This window comes from Mustela lutreola, chromosome 11 (genome assembly GCF_030435805.1).
Source record: "Mustela lutreola isolate mMusLut2 chromosome 11, mMusLut2.pri, whole genome shotgun sequence".
NCBI lineage: Eukaryota > Metazoa > Chordata > Mammalia > Carnivora > Mustelidae > Mustela > Mustela lutreola.
In genome coordinates, this window is record NC_081300.1 from 8,009,536 (window position 1) to 8,032,840 (window position 23,305).

The 23,305-nt window shown below is 36.6% G+C and overlaps 1 protein-coding gene across 1 annotated transcript in view; it reads right to left on the minus strand.

Moving 5' to 3' along the window:
- DOK6 (docking protein 6) overlaps window positions 1-23,305 on the minus strand; it is a 386,183-nt gene that overhangs the window by 251,147 nt on the left and 111,731 nt on the right. The window lies entirely within an intron of this gene.

Here is a 23,305-nt window from a genome sequence, read left to right on the forward strand (position 1 = left end):
GTGGGACGAGAGTCACAAGGCAATGGACACCAGTTGACTGGCAGAAAAAGTGACTAGAAAATTTGGGGTCATAAATATAAGCCATGGACCTGCTTCCCAGAAAAATGCACATAGTGTTCATAAGCGTATGTACCCTCTAAGACCTCACCCCGTTCTCTCACCAAGGCCCATCCATGATTCATGCACCCAGGTTAGCAATTCTTCCATCATTTGACAGTAAGTAATTTAATAAACTTACTTATTCTAGCTCCAAACTGTCTACGGGAACAAGTTCCTCTGCTATAGCTTGTGCACTGTTTCTTTTTCTCCACAGTCCAGAGAGATGGGCAAATGTCTACTCTCTCAACTAGACCGCAAACTCAGTGCAATAATACCATTGCACGAATGAATTTTTCTTAATCTACTTGTCAACATGCTGAATGTTATTTCTTCTGACAAAAAATTTTGACAGGTTCGCTCTCATTTTCACTTAGTTCAAAGATTTAAAAATCTCTCTTGAGGTTTCTTTTTGGACTCACGTATTGATTAAAACTGTGCTGTTTAATCTCCACACATTTGGGGATTTTCCAGCTACCTTGCCATCACTGATTTCCAGTTTAATTCCATTGTGGTCTCATTGCAGACATTGTACGATTTCTATTCTTTTATATTCGTGTAGATATGTTTCGTGGCCCAGAATGTGGTGTATCTTCATTGAATGTTCCACGTGAGTTGGAAGAATGTGTTGATGTTGTCTATAGATGTCCACTATTTCGGTTGACTGACGGTGCTGTTGCGTTCAACAGGGTCCTTACTGATTTTCTGCCTGCTGGACCTGTCCATTTGTGAGGAAGGGGTACTGAAGACTCCACCTATGATAGTGGATGCATCTATTTCTCTTTGTTGTTCTGTCAATTTTTGACTCAGTGGTTTGATGCTATTTTCGGTGCACACACACACACTAAAGATTGTTATGGCTTCTTGTAGGATTGACCAATGTATCAATATGTAATTACTTTCTTTATCCCTAATAATCTTCCTTGCTTTGACATCTTCTTTGTCTAAATTAAAATAGCTACCCCCTTTTAAAATTAATGTTAGTGTGTTATATTTTTAATGAATTTTCAAATTATATATATATATTTTTTTCTTTTAAAATTTTATTTATTTGACAGAGATCACAAGTAGGCAGTGAGGCAGGCAGAGAGAGAGGAGGCAGGCTCCCCGCGGAGCAGAGAGCCTGATACGGGGCTCGATCCCAGGACCCCGAGATCGTGACCTGAGCTGAAGGCAGAGGCCTGAACCCACTGAGCCACCCAGGCGCCCCTCAAATTATATTTTTTGATTAATATTAGCATGGTATATTTTTAAATATCCATTTATTGTTAATCTTTGTATTTATATTTAGAGTGGGTTTCTTTTTCAAAACATATAGTTGGATCTTGGTTTTGGATCCACTCTGATAATCTCTTTTTAGACTGATGATGTTCGAAGTGATTGTTGATAAAGCTGTATTAATATCTGCCGTATTTGTTCCCATTTTCTGTTTGTTGCCCTTGATCTTTGTTCTTATTTTGTCTTCTACTCTTTTTCTGCATTGTCTTATTCTAATTGTGCATTTTATATGGTTCTAACTTTTCTCCTTTCTTGTAATTTTTTTCTTCATAGCCAGACATGATGTGTTGGGTCAAAAGAATTGCCATAATGAGGCCCCTACTGGCGTGGCAATGAGGTGTGTGGGGAGGGGAAGCATTTTTTAGTCCTAAGATAAGGTCTGGGTTTTGGACTTTACAAGTGTTTCTCAGGGCTCCCCACCTGAGGTCAGAGAGGATGGTTGGCATGGGCAGGAACTGGGTATTTCCCTTGTCTTGACAAAAGTACCAGTTTTGACTTGCTTAATGCATGATCAGTGTTTGTCACCTTAGGGCACATGCTCTAACTACAAATGGAGAATTTTGCTGAAGGGTAAGACTTAAGTCCATTCATGACTTGAAATGCTATCCCAGAAGAACTATCAGTTGCCAACTAGTATTCTACGTGGAAAAAAAAGGTATAGATACATTTCATATATTTTTAAAATTTGAGTCCTCCATTTTTGAAGATGATACCCCATTATTGATGAGGACAAGATAGTATCAAAATAGTTAAAAGGATCAATTCGTGATCAAAAATTATACCCATGTCATGGAAAATAATGTCTGTAAATTATAACTATGTGGCTACTTTTTAAAGAGGCTGGTGTTCTCTGTCACATTCCCTTCTAAAATCTGTGGTTTTAGTTTAGACTATAGAAACCTAGGGAAACCTAGACTTTCAGCCTCATAAAATAATGACTATTGGGGGTTGCTGTGTAAGCTGTCCAGAGGAGCCCTTTTATTCTTTGTCACAATGAATTTACAATTCTGTCTCAATACTGAGAAGCTAATTTTATTTTATTTCATTTTTTTAAGATTTTATTTATTTATTTGACAGAGACAGAGACAATGAGAGAGGGAACACCAGCAGGGGAAGTGGGAGAGGGAGAAGCAGGCTTCCCACTGAGCAGGGATCCTCACATGGGGCTGGATCCCAGGACCCTGGGATCACGAACTGAGTGGAAGGCAGGCGCTTAACCACTGAGCCACCCAGGCACCCCAGAGAGAAGCTAATTTTAATATAGCCTTCTTTTGATATTTACTTTTCTCTTACTTGTAATTATCTCATTAAGATTAACATGCAAAATTAAAATCGTAAGATGAGTGGTTTTAAGCAAAATAATCTACAAAATGTTTGTTTCATATTTATGCATATATCCAAATACTTGTACACATGCATATAATATATATGCTTTTTTTTTTTAAGATTTTATTTATTTCTTTGTCAGGCAGCAAGCAGAGAGAGAGGGGGAAGCAGGCTCCCCACCGGGCAGAGAGCCCATTGCGGGGCTCGATCCCAGGACCCTGGGACCACGACCCGAGCTGAAGGCAGAGGCCCCAACTCACTGAGCCACCCAGGCGCCCCCCTTTTTGTATCTAGGTTATATATCTATGATATATAACTATCATAGTTATATATCTATGTATCTGAAAATATTAATTTCCTTTTCCAGGAAAGAAAAACTAGACATCAATATCCTACAGTTTCTGAGGATTGATACCTTGGAGAGAAAGATGAGAATTCTTTTTTTTTTTTTGGAAAATTGATTCACATATTATATTTAAAGTACCTAAAAGCATATTCTCAAATAAAGTTAAACTGTTGAATTTTTAAATGGTTTGACAAGTGACTCACATAATATTTAAGCTAAATTTTGTTTTAACATAGCACACTGAAGTTATATTTGAAGAAGAGATATTATTCTCAAGTGTTATTAATTTTAGCTAAACAAAGGATCTTGCCAGAATTTAGCAGAGTCTAAAAGCAATGAAGATTATGTGTTGCCCAAGAATTCATGCAATTTATGCAGGTAAGCATGAAAGTGATATACTTTCTAAGCTACATCATGTGTAACACCCAGTTGTACAAAACAATATCGTAAAAGCATTTATTATTCTCCTCAAGGGCCATTCCCAAGTATTTTATTTACAAATATAAAAGAATATTAGAACAGATACTGTGGGTCCCATCGTTTTTGTTCTCTCACGCCAAAAATCAACAAAACAAATTAATGAATAGTTTAGAAAATGCAGCAGGCACTAGGGATTTTCTAACTTCGGTGCCTTAGGCAATCTGTCAGATGAGGTATTGTGAATATCATGTTTGCTCTTCTGTAAAATTTACATTTGGAAATGCAGACAACCTCTTCAAGCAGACATTGTTACACTGGTTTCCAGAACAGTGCAAGACTCTTTGTTGCTGATCAGTAGTGTGATGCTATGCACTCCAGTCTATGCTCTGACCTTCAAGAGATGCCAGGAAAGCAAATACTCATGAGGAGGACAAAATTCTGCTTCTCATGCTGTCTTGGTTAGGAAGTTCAAATGTTACACTAAATTATAAAATGTTGTCATATCGTACCAGAAGTTGTTTTAAGAAGGTTAGCTCCAGAACTGCTCTTCTTTAATTCAAAATACATTTTAAAAAGTATTCTGAATCACAACAACTTAGGTGAAGATCTAATATATCTGAATCTCTTCCCCTCACTTTTCCCTTTCAGTATTCTGTGGACTTACTACCAGGGAAGGAACTCTGTGTTATCTTAGATGAATGAAAGAAATTCATTCATTAAAATGAATATCTTAAAATATTTTTTAATTAATTTATTTATTTTAAGCATATCAGTATTCATTATTTTTTCAAAATAAACATGTCTGTATTAGTCTAAAACCTGTCAATGGGATATAAAAATAATCAACATTTATTAAAATTCTGAATTCCTAGAGCATTTCAATAATATGTATCAATATGTTTATTTCTAAATCCTGATTATTCACATGCTATAAAAGCACAAAATACAATCAAAGTTTAATAAAAGAGATAGTTACTTTAAATAAATATGAAATGAGCAGAATTTAATCTGAGGGAAGTTACTTTCAAAAGATTCAGGCTGTTCAGGTCTAAGTCAATAAATGCCATGGTCCGTAATGTAAAGGTCTTATTAAGTAATACAATTAAAACCCACATATAAACATACCTAAATAACGACTTTGCTAACTGGTGCTATTTAATTTTCATTCCGAGGAGGAATCCCTAAGGAATTCTTGGTGATAAAGTCAGAAAGTTCAAAGATGGAACACATAACGTTTTTCTGTAGGACTTCGTAATTTAGTTGGGGTGAGAAGATCACAAACAGTGACAAACCCTATGAAACAATTAAAAACAGAGCTAAAGGAGCATAGACGAACAACATCTGTATTTCTACAACAAGTTTGTAGACAGGGCACCTGGATTTTAAAGCTGTCTCTCTACACAGAGACACCTCCCAAGACTTGCTCCCCTGTCCTACTTTACTCATGTGGGTTGTATCTATCAATGATCACCATGAGGGAAATTAAAAAATGTTTATTTGTGTGTTTAGAAATAATCCTAAACTCACTGCATGATAACACACATACTATTTTAGAGTAAAAAATTTCCCAAATAGGTTAAGAATGGCACTGTTTTCATGTTCTTGCAAAACTCTTAATGTCTGGCCTCACAGAAGATAGTCTGAAACTCATACCTGCTTCTGAATTCAGTCTGATGCAATACATTGTTTTGATCAAGCATATACAGAAAACAAGACCTCACTCAGACATGAGGTCGTAAAAGGGAAGAATAACTTAAGAGCATTTGAGCCAATTGTGGATATTTGTCTTTGATTCTATCTACCAAACTTGACCAACACTTTCTTAAAGCTTACTGTCACGCAGAGTCACGTCATATGCTTTTACACTCTGTTGCATTAAAATCCACAAAACTATTTTCAGCCTTGGTCATTGGGAAAATATTGGTGTGCTGAGTTATGAAGATCTTACATTGCCATATTTCATTATTAATATAAAAATATTCATTAATAGCGACCTCGATTTCCACACAAAAATCAGTTAAGTTCTGAGAAGTTGACGCGCTCCAAAATGCACAGAGGGTTCCCCAATTTTCACTTGAAACCTTAAATTTTAGCATTGTTGATAAATATTGTCAGTTGTTTTCCTTAAAGATGGGTTCATTTTTGAGAAAATGTCTGACACCCAAATCCAAATGACCACAGTTTCTCAATGACAATCTTTAAAGCAGGTGTTCTTTGAAAAGAAATGAACTATTTTGCTGTAACTTCAACAATCCTGCCACTCCTCCTACTGGGGAAAACCACTGCACGTCAGTATGTAGCAGAAGTGTTTTTTAGGAGTTCCTGCCATTTTTTCCCGACAGAATATTAAAAAGATGTACTTAAGCATCTAGATTTCATAAAAGTAATCACTTTACTCTCTTATCAAGCCATTCTTAAGTAAAATAAAAATAAAATTAGCATACATATTTGTATATTTATTTATATGGGGAAGTCCATGGTGTTAAGAATACAATGATTTACTTTTCTCACTTATTTATTTTTGCTTTTGTTGCCTGAGGTATTGGTGTCATTTTAAAACAAAACAAAGCAAAACAGAAAAACAAAACAAAAAAGTCTTTTCCCAGAATAATGTGAAGTAACTTTCCCCTGTGTTTTCTTCTAGGGATTTTATGGTTTTAGGTTTTACATTTAAATTTTTAATCCATTTTGAGTTGATTTTTGTATATGGTGTAAGAGTTCAGTTTCATCTCTTTGCATGTGTACATAAAAATATATTTGTTTTTCTGGGCTCTCTATTCTATTGGCCTATGTGTCTGTTTCTATGCCGTTTAATTACTACAGTTTAATTACTATATTTTCCAAAATAACTAGAAATGAACAAGTGTGATTTCTAAAGTTTTGTTCTTCTTTCTCAAAAATGCTTTGGCTATTCAGGATTTTTTTGATTCCATATAAATTTTAGAACTGTTTCTTTTCCGCTTCTGTGAAAAATGTCATTGAAATTTTGATAGAGATTGTATTGAATCTATATATCACTTTGGGTGGTATATGCATTGTTACAATACGAATTCTTCCAGTCTCTGAACACAAGATATTTCCATCTGGATATTCTTTGCTTTCTTTCATCAGGAATTTATAGTTTTCAATGACAGATCTTTCACGTCCTGGGTTAAAACTTATTTCTAAGTGTTTTATCTATCTATCTATTTATTTATAAATTTTATTTATTTATTTATTTATTTATTTGCTGCTATTAGAAATGGGATTGTTTTCTTGATTTCCTTTTTGGAATGATCACTGTTTGTATAATGAAATGCAACTGATTTTTGTATGCTGATTTTGTACTCTCCAACTTTACTCAATTCATTGATTAGTTTTAAGATTTTTTAAATTAATTAATTATTTATTTTTTAAGAAGATTTTATTTATTTATATGGCAGACAGAAATCACAAGCAGGCAGAGAGGCAGGCAGAGAGAGAAGAGGAAGCAAGCTCCCCGCAGTCCAGAGAGCCTCATGTGGGACTCAATCCCACATTAGGACTTTGGGATCATGACCTGGGCTGAAGGCAGAGGCTTTAACCCACTGCACCACCCAGGTGCCCCAGTTTTAAGATTTTTTTTTTTTTAATAGAGTCTATAGGATTTTCTAGATATAAGATCATGTCATCAACAAACGGGAATAATTTTACTTCTTTCTTTCTGATTTTAATGCCTTTTTTAGTCTAACTGCTCTTTCTAGTACTTTGTAATATGTAGAATAGTAGAATAGAAGTGGTTAGAGGAGGCATCCCAGTTTTCAACTAGATCCTAAAGTAAGAGTTTTCAGTTTCTCCCCACTGATTATGATATTAGGTGTGAGCTTTTCATAAACATCTTTATTTTGTTAAAGAAATTTCCTTCTATACATATTTAGTTGAGAGGTTTTTTTTTAAATCATGACTGGATGTTAAACTTTGTCAGAGGCTTTTTCTGCATCTATTGAGATGACTGTGTATTATTTATCTTTCATTCCTTAATGTGGTGTAGCACACTGATTGATTTACATATGTTAAACTAACTTTGCATCCCAGGAACAAATCCCACCTTGACATGGTATGTGGTCTTTTTGATGTGTTGCTGAATTTGGTTTGTTAGGTTAGGAAGGATTTTTGCATCTACATTCATCAGAGATATTAGCTTGTAGTTTTCTTTCCTTGTGGTGTCTGGCTTTGCGATCATAGTAATGTCGGACTTATAAAGTGTGTTTGGAAGTATTTTTTTTACTTATATTTTTATTTTTATTATTTTTTTAATTTGAGTAGAGTTGACACACAATGGTACATTAGTTTTAGGTATCCAACGTGGTGATTCAGCAACTCTGTACACTGTGCTCTGCTCACCAGAACTGAAGCTCCCATTGGTCACCAGGCAACACTATTACAATACCATGGACTATATTCCCTATGCTGCACTTTTATTCCCGAGATTTTTATTCATTCCGTAACAGGAAGTAGGTATCCCCCTCTCCCTTTCAACCATTTTGCCCATCCCCTGACCCCGGTCACTTATGGCAACCATCAATTTGTTCTCTGTATTTATAAGTATGATTCTGCTTTTTGTTTGATTCTTTCTTTCTTTCTTTATTTTTTTTAAGATTCCACGAAATCATATGGTACTCATAAAAAAGCTTTTGCACAGCAAAGGAAATAATCAACAAAATGAAAAGGCAATCTACAGATGGAGAAAATACTTGCAAACAAATTAAGAGATTAATATCCAACATGTACAAGGGTGTAACTCAATAGCAAAAACAAACACCCAAATAACCCAATTAAAACATGAGTAAAGGATCAAGGTGAAAAGGCACGTACACTGAAATTACTTTGCGTTTTAAAGTAACTTTTTTTTTTTTTAAAGATTTTATTTATTTATTTTTTGACAGACAGAGATCACAAGGAGGCAGAGAGGCAGGCAGAGAGAGAGGAGGAAGCAGGCTCCCCACTGAGCAGAGAGCCCGATGTGGGGCTCTATCCCAGGACCCTGAGATCATGACCCAAACCAAAGGCAGAGGCTTAACCCACTGAGCCACCCAGGCACCCCTTAAGCTAACTTTTATCAATTTGCTATCATGACAATTGAGATTGGATATTTGCCTATTTAAATGCTCAATTTCTTTCTATAAATCTAACTGTATTTTGAAAAGTGAAAGCAAGTTAACATTCAGACTTTTTAAAAGTAGAATCAAATGAATTTACAATAGATTGCACTCTCTTTTCTACTAATTTACTAATAATTCTATTAATCCTGGTATTTTACTAATCTGGCTGTTTTAATTAAGTCAAAGTTTTTATTTTTGAGAACAAGATGGTACATTTTAGAAACTGGTTTAACAGAATGTTTATTTTATTAACTTTATTATTTATTATTCATTTAACTTTATTCACTATCACTTCTATCACTTCATTAGAATGAAGAATACTTATTTTTCTAGTAAGAAAAGTAGATGGGTATTTTACTAAATTTTAAAATTATTCCAATTAATAAATCTCAATCTCTCCATGCTTAAGTCCTAAGCTTTCATAATAAGAATTTAAATATTGGTATTACCCTATACATTATATCCACTACACTGCATCATTTCCAAAGAAATTTTATAATTGCTTCTTTCTAGTAGAATTTACATCAGTTTTCCAACATCTGCTTCTTTATATTTGTCTCCTGCCACTGAAAAATATGAATGTATAATACAAAGGAAATCAATATAATTCATTCCTTAAGCCCCCCATGTCTCCATGCTCTGATATTATGTGCTGTGATATAGTCCTCCAACATTTACTATTTGACTACTGTAGCATTTGTGTTATCAATACTTACAAACTTTGTTTTTATGTCTTTGAAAAATTTAAGGTCTCGCAAATATTCAATGACATAATGAAATGCATCATCTAGAAAAGAGTGATTATAGACAGAATTATAGTAGAACTAGAATTAACTATGATAGTCACCATTGGTTGTGTATACAGCATACAGTTCCAGCTCCTTCCTTCATATCTGAACGCTATTTTGTTCAGCTCTCTGCCCTTGCCTCACACAGCTCAAGTGCCCCAGTGGGTATCTCTCACCCCAAGTACCATGGTAGGACTTGTTATTCTTCGGCTGATGGTCTCCTTGTTCATGACCGGCTTAGGAAAAGGGATATGACTGAAATATGACTAATGAGATGTGCACAGAAGCTTTCTGGTGGTTTCTGATGAATGTTTTCTAATATAGCCTTGGGCTAAACCCATCCCTCTTCAACAGTGTGTTGTCCAGATGTCGTAATTCAGGAATGCTACAGCTATCATTCTACCAGTTAAAAAGGAGGGCAATCCTAGGGCAGCAGGGTAGAGATGGGGGGTGGGGAAACAGGTCTTTAATTTTCATTCTTGAACAAGAGGTACTGAGTCAACCAGCCCTAAAGCCAGTTTCTTTTTCTAGCCATGCTGTCATCTGTCATAGTACTCCGCTGTAAGTCGTTTGATCTGGCTTTTCTGTTACTTGCAGCTCAAAACATCCTAACTAAGAAAGCAAACTTACTGCTGGGATTTCTTCATTTAACAATGGAAGCGGCCATCCCTATCTGGGTGGCCATCTCACAGTAAGTTAAAGCAATGACCAGAATCAAGGCCATGCCTCCTGTTTCTCTGACTAGTGCTCTTCTCACCAATTTATGTTATTTATTAATGGCAAATAACTGCTAATCAAGAAGTTACTACAGGAAAGTGTCTTCAACTACAGTAGAGACTCAAACTGTAAGGATGACAAAGGAAATAATTGGAAAACTCACTACCTTATTACCCCTAAATTATTTTCAGGTGGCCTATTTTAAAAACATAAACATAAATTCTTTTCAGGTCTAAGAAATGCAGAAAACGAATACATAAGAAAATAAACCCTAAAACAGGAAATCTCTGTACTTCTTTCTGTCTTTCGTCCCTCCTTCCGTCTTGCACTTCCCCGCCTACACTCCCTCCCCTTCAACCTCCCCCCTCTCTCCCCAGTATACATTTAGCGCATCTAATAATAGGTTTCACTGACTCTAAGAACAGAAACGCATGAAACAGCTCAGTCAGCTATAATACCATTCTTATTTTGAGAGTTACAATTTTACTACACAGGCCTAACAGCAACTAGCTGGCTACGATAATGTTTCTTAGCAGATGTACAAAATTAAATCCCTTCATTATTGTATGGGGTTGAAAAATAGCTCCCCAAAGATACCTTGAAGTCTTAACTAACCCCCAGAATCTTCAAATGTGCCTTATTTGCGACAAGGTTCTCTGCAGATGTAATTGAATTAGGACGTTGGAGGAGATCCTCCTGGATTCAGAGCGGGCCCTAAATCCAATGACACATGTTCTTACAGGAGAAGAGCGGAGGAAAGGTTGAGACAAGGGCATGGTGGACATGGGAAGGTGGAGGCTAAGACGGAAATGATGATGCCATGACCCAGAAACACCCAGAGCCCCCAGAGGCTGGAAAAGGCAAGCATGGTTGACACCTGAATTTCTGACTTCCAGCGTCCAGCTGTGAGAGAATAACTGTCATTTTCAGAATGGAGTCTGGGGTAGTTTGTTAGGCCAGCCGTACAAAACTAATAAAATTACACAGAATTATTTGAAGATAAATTGCTCCACTTGTTACAAAGTTAGTAGCCTTAACTGAAGATAAAAATGCCCAAAAAATCAGAAAAATTTGTAGAGCCCCATTTCTTTAATAAGATACTAGTTTCCTAAAAAGCAAGGATACTTCACTGTTCATCATGACCTACCAAAAAGTATTAAATATGTGTTTCTTTTTTCTTTTTTAAATTTGTCATTAATCAAAAGTCCACACAGCTCCACGATATGCAATATATATATATATATAAACTAATTTTAGGGGCGTCTGGTTGGCTCAGTGGGTTAAGCCCCTGCCTGCGCCTTGGGTCATGATCCCAGGGTCCTGATATGGAGTCCTACATCGGGCTCCCTGCTCAGCGGGAAGCCTGCTTCCTCCTCTCTCTCTGCCTGCCTCTCTGCCTACTTGTGATCTCCGTCTGTCGAATAAATAAATAAAATTTTTTAAAAAAACAACTAATTTTAAAAAGGACAAATTATAACCACAGGTGACAAAATTATCTGACAGTTCACCAGGGAGATGAATAGTTAATCACTCATAAACAAAGATATGGAAGTTCTGCCGAATAAAATCAATGTAGTCAAGTTATTTTACGTTGTTTATATAGACCTACACACTCACACCTACTATCAATGACAAAACATATATATGCTTTTTTCCTAGCACATATGGATTATTTATAAAAATTGAACAGGTATCCGATGATAAAATAAACTCAAAAGGCCCAAGCTATATAAATTACAGTATACACCCATAATATAATATAACTACAATTTATAGTAAATGGATGATTAAATATTCTACATATATAAATAAGGAATAACACATTTCTAAGAACATCTGAGTTAAAAAGGAAATTATCAGTTCAATTACAAGATACACTTTAATGACAACAAAACAGTACATATTAAGATTTGAGGGAAAATGAGAAAGAAGTGCATAAAAACATGTCTTTAAAAATATTTTTCATGAATACAGAAGGTTGAAAAGAATGAACTCAGGCATTCAACTGAAAAAGTTAAAAAAACAGCATTTCAATAAATAAAGACATCATGAAGACAATGGCAGAAATCACTGAAATGAAGAAGAAAAAAAATGAGAAGTTTCATGAAAGCAAAAGGTCCGTTTGAAAGGATTAGTAAAAGGGACTTGTGGTGAGTTCGGTGAAAGCAAAAGAGAGAAGGTGGAGACGGATTAAGTACAAGATGAAAAGGGGAAAATTGAACAAACAAAAAATCTAAATATTAATAAGAAGCTTGAAAACAAATAAATACTAATTAGTTTGAAAACACTGATGAAAGGATATATATCTAGAGAAAAAAATAAAATGCCAAAATGGTGGCAGAAAAAACATTAGAAAACTTGAACAAAACAATATACTCATCTCCTAATAGCCCATTTCTAGACTCCTTCATAATTGAGCTTTACCAAACTTGTAAGGTATGATTAATTAATACTCTCTGCAAACTATTCCAAGAGAAAAAAAAAAAAAAAAAGCAAAAATCTGCTTTTGCTTTCTGAGTCTGGGCTAATATTGATCCTAAAATAAGATACTAAAAATCCAAAAAAGTCATTAATGAAAAACAAATCCCAACATGTAAATAAGGTTTATTTCAGGAGTAAAAGTATAGTTTACATCAGAAAGCGTCCAAATGTATTTCTCAAAATTGATAGATTACATGAGAAAAAAATTACATGGTTACCTCAGTAGGTAAAATATTACATAATTGATTAGATATAACATCTTTTGTGAGAAAGTAACTTTTGCTATATCAAGAAAGAAATGGAGTTTTCATTGTTTAAAAGGTTAAATACAAAAATATATTTTACTTCATATGAAAGCATTAGACATATTTCATTTATTAGCAGAAACATGCAGGTACCCTGTCTATCCCTGCCTTAATGTAAATAGGTCCTGGGGAGTAAGGAAAGGAAAAAAAGAAAGAAAGAAAGAAAACAAGGAAAGAAATAAGTGAAACTATCAATCTTTCCATGCAATCATTCCTGACATATAAACACTAACAGAGTCAACAGAAAAATACAGTATTAGAAGCAACAAAAGCATTCAACAATATTGTCAAATTATAGTAAACACACACACCCAACAGGATTTCTCTACTAATATCACTAATTAGAAATTAAAGTAAAATAATAAACTATCAAGGGATTTTGTTGAAGAAAAAATGTAAATAAAAGAGTAGCTGAATAAAAAAAGAACATTACATGTTCTGAGACAATTTGCCAGGGTCACATCAGAGAATGAGAACTGAGTGTAGGGGGAGCGAATGTCTCACCAAATGTCCCGCGGTGTGACACCACGGTAATCTAGAACAGGAGCCAGGCTAGCGCTAGGACAAACAAGCAGCACAGAACAGAGAAATCAGAGGAAAATGCACATGTCATGTATGCTGCCGTCATAACTGAAAAGATAGGAAGATTAATAGATGGACTAGTGAAAGCTCACCCCCAACTATTTCTACAAATGGAATTCTTAATTCCATATCCAAATCTGGATACCGGATAGATGAAAGGCAAAAATATCGAAGGCAAAACCATAATCCAAACTGAATAAAATGGAGGATAACATATCTTTGTGATGGAAGGATTTCTTAAGGAAGGGACCAAATGAAGCCCAACTGATGAAAAAAATTGAAAACATCCAAATTTGCAAATCTTGGTTTCATGAAGGGCTCCATAAAGTTACAGACCGATAACAGAGGTGAGAAATTATTTACAATGTCTAATAGTAAAGTAATCTAATATTTAGAATAGACAAAGAAACATTACAAAACAGCCATAAAAATGCAGGAACTCTAGTAGGAAAGTGGACAAAAAATGGGACTGGGGGGTTCCTGGAAGAATAAACCCTGAAAGCAAACAGACAGAGGGAGAATTTTTCAATTAATTGGGAATAGGAAAATGCATGTTAAAACACAACTGCTTATCGCTTTACACACACGAGATTTGGAGAAGTCAGTAAATAATGGAAAGAATCAATAAGAATGTGAGAATGCAGAACCCTCACACACCCTGTGCATGTGAAGAATGGAGACGCATTCTGGAAAGTCATCTGGCAGTACCTATTTAAGTATTCATGTATCCTTAACACAACGATCTCATTCTTTTTATATATCCCAGAAAATTTCTCACATTGGGTCATAAAAACACAGTACAAAAATCTTAATTACTGTACTGTTTGAGATAATGAGAAGTTCTAGCAATCTAGTTTCTGTCACTAGGAAAATGGAAAAGTAAAATATAATGGATGCAAACTATAGGGTACCATGTAGCAGTCAGAAGCGACCGGCAAATGGACACATAGAAATGCAGATGGGTCTTAAAAGCCATAATGCAGCACGAATAAAAATAAGAAACACGGAAAGTTATAACACAACAGTACTTAAGGGAATTAACAATGCAGTACATGTTCAAGAAATCAACAGTACACATTTATAAGAATACTACAGTTTCCCATCAGACTTAGGATGATTATCTATAGAGGAGGGGAATAAAGAGCGTTTAGGATAGGAAGAAGATAAGTGATCAAATATTACAGAAAGGGCTGATGATCGCAGCCATCAAGTAATACAACGAACTCAATCTGCACCGGAGTCCAGCGGAGGGAGGGAGAGAAGGAAGAAGATACACACCCCCCTACCCCCCCCCCCGCCAAAAAAAAGTCAACTGAATGATGTGTGAAATTCTAGTGAGTCAACCACTATTAACAATTACATGCCTATTACAATTTACCCCTGCTCTGAATTAGTCTGCAGCCTGGCTGTCTGTGGCTTTGTATATGATACCACTTAACATAACTAATGGGCCTAATTATGTTCCTCTAATAACGGACACAGAGTGGAAAAGAGTATTGGTATGATCATTAATATACATCATTCCAAAGAATATAAAAAAGCTGAAGGAGATTAGGGTTACTTTCCTAAGCTTGTGACCAATTCTAGGTGTGACCCATTAGCTAACTACCAATCATGTTTAGCTAAGGTTTCTCTATAGACTTAGAGCATCTAGACATGATATCCAACATTATTATTTTTTTAAGAAAATTTAAAAAATATATAGTTTCAAGTAATAGAATAACCCAATTAATGGTGATTGAAATCTGGGAGATGGAAACTGTGGCCTCTGGGCCAAATGTGGTCTATCGCCTATTTGTATAAATAAAGTCTTATCAGAATAAAACCATAACCACTTGTTTACACATTGTCTCTGGCTATTTAAGGTACTATTAAGTGCAGAGTTGAAGAATTTCAACAGATACCTTAGGATCTGTAAAGCCTAATATTTTTACTATCTGGCCCTTCACAGATAAAAGTTTGCTGGACACTGATTTGAACAAAGAGGACCCATTTTTTTTCACATTAAGAACTCTGAAGTAGGCAGTTATTAGTGTTGGTTCAGTGGTTTGATGACATTAGAGGAAGCATCTCAAGCCCAAATATTTGTCCTGCTCTTCACATTTCTTTTATGCCCATCTCCTCCTGGGCGCAGAATGGCTATTGCATTTCCAACCATCATGTTTTCCATTTAGGGAAAAGGAATAAGGGATATTGCTGGCCATATCAGAACCCCCAAATCCTTTCTATCCCTTCCAGCAGGCTTAAATTTACATTTCATTAGCCAGAAATGTACTTGTCTAACTGCAGGAAGTGTAAAAAAGTGATCAAAGTGTAAACAAGTGATCTCTAGGGTGGAGATGGGAAAGGAAGAAGCGCATCACAGATGGGTGTCGGGTTTGCACTTCATTAAATGAAACCCCACGCGTGAAATGTCCAAGTCGCGTCATGCTTCACTTCAAATACAACGTCTTTACTGGACAGACCTCCTACACACCATGAAGGAAAACGGCTGTCTCACTTTGCCAGCCTAAAAAAAATTCCTTCCCAAATTAAAAATAACCCAGAAATTAAAAACAAACAAACAAACAAACAAAAACCACCCTGAAAATTGAAATGATACACCACTGAAGTTAGATCACAGCACAGCGGCTCTCAATGTACTTGACCTAGTCATAGGAACTTTTTAAAAGTAGGGTTTCTTGCTCCAGCTGGTCACAAAAGACAAGGCAGAGAGTCAAAGCTGGAAAAAGTGTGTGATGCCCGTGCTGTACTGGAGAGGGAAAGAGCCGAGCATGTCAAGGACTTCAGGTAGCTTCCCGTGCTGAGAACAGCTCCTTCTTGGAGCCAGCAAGTCTCGCACCTCTGGGGAACTAAAATCACCAACTGCATCAGGAACTTTGAAGCAGACTTTTTTTTCTTTAGAGCCATGAGATAACTCAGTGCAACTAACTTCAGGGCCCTTGAAATCCCCAGCAGAGAAACCAGCCATACGGCAGTGAACTCAGAAGCATGCGTTTTTCGAACTCCTGAAATGGTAGTAATTTGTTGCACAACAACAGAAAATGAAAACTGTCCCTTAATTATTGTTAGTGATGGAACTTCAACCTTCGGTAATAATGATGGGTCTAACCACATTGGTTTATTTGCAAAATGGAACAGGAATAAAAGAAAAGCTGACTTTTCGGACCACTTTCAGAGTTGGCTGTACAGCTCGAAGACCAGGAGAATATCATGGTAGCTCCAAGCTTACATCAAGACAGTCCTCTCACGAAAGGATAGAAAGGATTAGTGGAAAATTCCAGGCTACTGCAAATCAGGCTAAAATTTAATTTTCTAGTACATTGCATCTGTAATACGATTAACTTGATTAAAAGATGAGAGAAAAGGAGAAGTAGGAGAAAATAGTTGTATTTTTAAGCAAACATGATCTCTCTCTTTCTTTGTCTCAAAACAAAAACAGAACAAAACAAAACAAACAAACAAAATTATATTTCCCTAATTCCACCATTTCTGCCAGAGGTCACGTTATGTGTGACAATGACAGCTGAGTAGAACAAATGCACCAGTTATCATCAAAACTGATGATTCCACTGAATCTCAAAACCCATGGTTCCCTAAATTAAGAAACTGTTCTCTAATCAAAATCAATTTAGTGGCTGCTACTGATTTTTAATCTTGGATTGTTGATGGCATATTCAAATTCTATCTCCGTTTTTGTGTAGAAGTATTAGCTATATAAAGGCTTTAATATTTTAAAATATTATATAAATTAAGTAAATATAAAACAGCATTGCTATTTTATAAAATAAAAGTTTCTAGATAGATATTTATGGTGAGGTAAAAGTATTAAGAGAATGAATTCTCATGGAAATATTTTTCAAATCGTAATTCATAAATGAATATGCATTCATTATTTGTGGAATAATGTAATGTTCCATTAATGACAGAAAAACAATTTATTCTCAGGAACATTATGCAATAAGCATGTCTCCTGTTGCATCGGTCAGATACTGCACAATTAGCCAGACGCTGGGGAAAAGAGATTTTTAAAACCCCAAATGCACTGACGGTATTCTGAAATAGTAAAGAGCGTTGGATCTAAATCCATTAAATAAACATAAAAATGCTTCACAAATGATGGAAATAGTCATAATGGGGTTGTGCTATTGAAGAGTCCTTCTCAAATTACTATCTGATTGACCACATAAAATGACGTGCTTGAAATTACAAGTTACTTTATCATGCAAATTGGTCTCAAAATTGTTCTAAAGTTGGTATGAGTTATTTCCCCGGTTTCATAGATGCAAAATCTGAGGCAGAAATGACTTGTACAACCATAGTTGTTTTACGGGCCACGTAGTAGCTCACGTGAGATTTTATCACCTCACTTTGTGAGCTATGCTATTACTTGCATTTTACAGACAGCAGAGTGAGAGAAAGATATTGTTTAACTCATATTACCATTTTTTCTGATGTAGTACCATTATGGATGATTGCTTCTCACACAATTGGATAGTTTCAAAAAGTCAGATAAAGACAATAATTTTTCTAACATAAATTATACTTCTATATACTCTAAGTCAAGCCCAGATTGGCCTTACGGATGTTTTCTAAGACCGGGATGCCTATTTCTTACTGAACAGATATCTGTTACGGAGCAATAGGTTATCAACAAAAATTCTGATTGCCGAGTGATCTGTTTTCTGTGGCATCCTGAAACTGCACGGAGTGATTCTTATTGGAAATATCGTAGATGTTGTAAAATTGTAATGGACCTTGATTCAAATATGACAAAGATGAAGTCTAACTCGGAAGTTCCCAACTGTCTTGCAATCACAACTTCGCGGACGCCCTCCAGCTGTGGGTCTTGTCGCCTGATCTCTCTCGCCCGTCTCCGGCTTTAGAACTGCCCGTTCTCACATCCCACGCATCTCTGCCAGAGACACCACAAAGGGGCGTGTTGGGAGCATTTTACCCCTTCTTTTCATTCTACACAAAAACCAACTTTTCATATTCCATTTCTTGGACTCTTTTCTGAGTCATTAGCATGTGATCAGATACTATGAATAAAGCAATAAATAAATGATTGTGGGTTGACGTGTGACTGTCCCAGGAACCAATGTGTGTGTTAACAGGAGCCTATGCTAAAAATTAAAAAAAAAAAAACAAAACAAAAAAACCCCTGAGGCCTCTTCAAGATAAGAGATTATTACAGATAGATGAATCAATGAATGAATGAAGAATGAATGAACAAAAAAATGAATGATACCCTAATGTGAACGATTATCACTCTGGGACCTTCCAGCAGACACTTGAAGAGACACCAAACCTTTGAACACTCTTCGCATCACACCAAGTGTGTGCTCATCCAAGTAGAGAGCCACTGGAATGAAAATGAAAGTGTTCAACATTACACACTGTTCATGTGGGCTGTTTATACACAAATCAATGGTTTTGCTCCTAACTTTATGGATATGCTCTACTTCCAGGTGGCTGTTTTCCATAAGGATGTCTTCATCTTTTCCCCAAGTTTCTCAGATGTTTGCTTTACATAAAGATAAATACCGACAACTCCAAAAATGAGTAAAATGGATAGAACAAAATGATGTTTTCAATGTCAGGTTGCAGGGGATCTAGAAATAAGATTGGTCCCAATACAGACATTGCTTTTCTCGCTCATGTAGTCTTCATCCTAGGAAATTCACACCGTTCTATCTTCATTCAGCCTTCTCAGGGATTTTATTTATACTTTCCTCCCTACAGACAGCACTCATATTTATTTTATTAAAATTTCTATGAACTGTTTCTTTTTCATCTGCTTAGAAAATTAAGGAAAATTTATTAGCTGATTCTATGTAAATTGCTCTGGTTCAGTTTTCATTGAGGATAAATTTGTTTTGAATATCTGTTATGACAATTATATACAGCTACATTTTCAACCCTAATGCATTTTTAATAACTTCCTTCAGCAGCTAGTGATTTGAATTTCAAATTTCTTTCTACCAAGAGGTAAAAAAAAAAAAAAAGTATATACCATTTTATAGCCGTTTCATATAAAAATTGATTTATGCAGCAAGATCTCTCTCACAGTAAACATATCAAATGTCTAAATGGGACCATTAATACTCATAAGCCTTACAATATGTATGTTCCAGATAGAGCACAGCACAAAGTTAAAGCTGGCAAAGAAATAATTCTGTCCTTAGCTATTGTTCATAAGCCTCTCACTAAGGCTGGACACATTTCACTCACTTGATGGATTATTTTGATTTATTGCTATTGAGCGCTACAGCAAATTTTAAGGTGTATCAAGACAACTGAATAATCACAAGTTAAAATACTTAATAATTAATAAATAGAACAATTGGGGAAATCCAGACTAGACTATTTTAAGCTATCTTGAAAATGAAGATGATTTTTTTTTTTCCAATTCTGGGGTGCCAAGATTTGAACTGAACATGAACTGCTGAAAGGAAAAGAGAGATTTTAAATAGGTCAGCCTTTTCATAAAGAGATCTCCCCTTACTCACCTGTCAGAGGGAGCTGAGAAACTTACAGCTTTCCTCAAAATAAGGATTCATGGAAGAAGTCATGGGAAGTAATGGTTCACACTTTGATTTTGTAGAAACAAAAGTCTACGCCAGGATAAAAATATCATGAACATTTGTGACTGCTATTTTGCCTCGATGGCTGGTTTTTAGGGTTGGGACAAATGAACGCCATGTGACCTCTGGGGTGGCATGTTTATAGGGACGGGCAGCCTCAGGGGCGAGGACGTCGCACAGCCTCAAATGTTCTGTCTTCTCTTCTCTTCTCTTCTCTTCTCTTCCCTTTTCAAATGTCAGTATTCTTCATACTCTTCTCTTTTGGTAACATAAACAATTCTCTCTCTAGAACTGTTAAAACTTTCAGTTGGGAAGTTCTGGTTAAACAGTCTCAATAGTTACTATAAATTTTACTGTTTGGTATTTTAGCATTTATTCCACTTGCATTTCCTTTTAAGTGCCATTTTAAATAATTTTCCATCATTTTTGGATTGACTCATTTTGAGTCAAATGTCAGCGTTTTTGATTTGATTTATAACTCTTGATAAACTTAGAATTGAAATTAGTTTATCAAAAACTCCCCGAATGTCACTGTAAGGCTGGTACCAAATCCCACGACTTTTAGAGGAAAGTGTTTTATTTTGCACTGATCAAGCTCTCAGAGAGGCATTAATATACACCACCTTCACATCCCCATTCAGCAGATCTCCTGTGCACCTGCTGTGAGTCTGGCTGCGGTTCTAACTGTTGGATGAAACCATCTCTCTGCATACCGTAAAGAAACCTAACGTCACGTGCCAAGAACACCTTCTTCTTTCCCACGGAGAACTGCCCCTCCACAGCGGGTCCGCGTGTCAAAGGGCAGGACCAGCCCTCCACCGCCCGGGGCTGGAAGACACAGCGGCCCCTCCTCCTTCCTCTTCCATTTCTTCTGTATCCGGTCAGTGGCGGCTTGCGATTTTTTTACTCAAAACTTGCTTTCCTCGTCTCCCTTGCTTCGTGAACCGCACCACCCTCTTCTCTGCTGCTCAGACCCAAACGCAGGAGCCTCCGTGAGTCCCCCCTACCTTGCACTAACAGCCCACACCTAATCCCAAAGTACATCCCGTCGGCGCTCACCGACCACGTCCGGAAGGCATGCTTCTCCCTCCAACACTAACAGGGTCGCCCCGGTCACCATCACACCTAGCCTGGACTCCAAACGGCTGATGTTCACTGCCATTTACTAGATGTCAAGTAAGTTCTTAGGTACTTAGCTATACAGTTTAATTCATTAATAAGAGCTTGTTACATTTGATCTCATTATACTCCTATAGTACTATTTCATCCCCTACAATAATCATTTTTGCGTCATAATCTGTTATATTATTATGATCTTAATCTGGCAGATGAGGCAAATTAAGTACATGGAAATCCAACAGCCTATGCAAGTACACATGGCTCTTAAAGACGGATGCTCGATGCCAGAGCCTACAATCCTACCCACTGTGCAACGTTGAGATGTTTTTTACTCCAGCTCTACGACTGAGACATAACTGGCATATAACATTATGTAAGTTTAAGGTGTACAAAGTGATCTTTTGATACATGTGTACATTGTGAAATGATTAGTAAAACAAGGTTGGTTAGCATCTGCATCACCACCGGTTAGAGGGTAAGGTGAGTAAGTTCTGGAAATCGAACGTATGGGATGGTAACTGTGGTTCATGGTACTGTGATTTACGTGAAAGTTGATAAGAGAGTCCATCTCAGATGTTCTCAACGCATCTGCACTGAAGTGACTAAGATTCTTGGTCTTCCTCAACACTCTATTTGTCAGGATGACCTTTTTCCTTCTTGAGGATTGTGCCTGAGTCATGAGTGCCCGGCCAGCCTCCAGCCCGCATCCGCCCCTGACCAGCGGGCAGGGGTTCTGCCTAGGAATCCAGAGTAAACCGTGTGCTCAGTCGTTCCAAAATTTTACCCCAAAACTAAAAAGTCACAGACTCATATTTCACCGCTTTGCAGTTTTTCATCAAATCAGGTTTAAAAATATTGCCATGATCATAACCATAATACAAAACACCAGTAAACCTTTAGAACTTCCTGTACTTTTTCATATAATTACAATAGGCGCCACTGAGCTGCTTGGTCTTTAACAGTCTATCTCAAACAGTTGTCAGAAGAGACTGGTACTATAACACGCAGTCATGAGAAAATCAAACTTCCATGAGCCAGTAAGTGGTTAGATAGGAACTTGAACTTGGGATTCCTTCTCACGGAGGTTCCTGTGTTTGGGTCTGAGCAGATAGGAACTTGAACTTGGATTCTCTATATTAATATGGAGAATACCTCATAAAGAGTTAAAGAAATTCAAATGCTAAGCCTTCAGATAGAGCTCCGAATATAATAGAAATGATTGCTAGATATTTGTGTAATAGAATTAGTTAGGAAATATGGTAGAAAAATCTACTTTCTAAAATAAACTTTATTTTGGAGAGCACTCTTCGGTCCACAGCCCTACTGAGCAGAAGGTCCAGAGCTTTCCCTCCACCATCAGCCTCCACACATGCACAGCTTCCCCCATCACCCACAGCCCACAGCAGAGCGGGACATTTGCTACAGCTGATGAACCCACTTTGACACAGCAGAATCACCCAAAGTCCGTATTTTACAGTAAGGTTCACTCTCAGTGTCTTACATTCTACGAGTCTGGACACATGTCTGATGACATACATCCACCATGATGGTGTCGTAGCGGATAGTTTCACTGACCTCAAAATCCTCTGTGCTGTATCTGTTATCACTCCCACCCCCCAGCCCCAGGCTAGCACTCTGTTTTGTTTCGCTTTTTAAGATTTTATTTATTTATTAGAGAGGGAGCTCACAAGTAGGCAGAGTGGCAGGCAGAAAGACAGGAGGAAGCAGGCTACCTGCTGAGCAGAGAGCCCGATGAGGGGCTTGATCCCAGGACCCTGAGATCATGACCTGAGCCAAAGGCAGAGACAACCCACTGAGCCACCCAGGCGCCCCAGGAAGCACTCTGTTTTTAATAAAAGGAGGAATACACACAAAATACATATCCCATAAAATAAACCCCACAAAATCATTATGTTATTCATGGTAACTTACTCTGTATTACCAACCGTGAGGAACTAGATTCTTTACTGAGCTTACTGAGGCATGGCCAACCAACCATCCTACCGGTTCATGATTCTGAGTTCTGACCATGAATTCTCCACGTGATTATAAAATACTTAACTGTATTTTGGTATTATTACCAAAGACAACTTTAGGCAGCATTTTTAACATCATTCTGGGGTATTTCCTACATACTTTC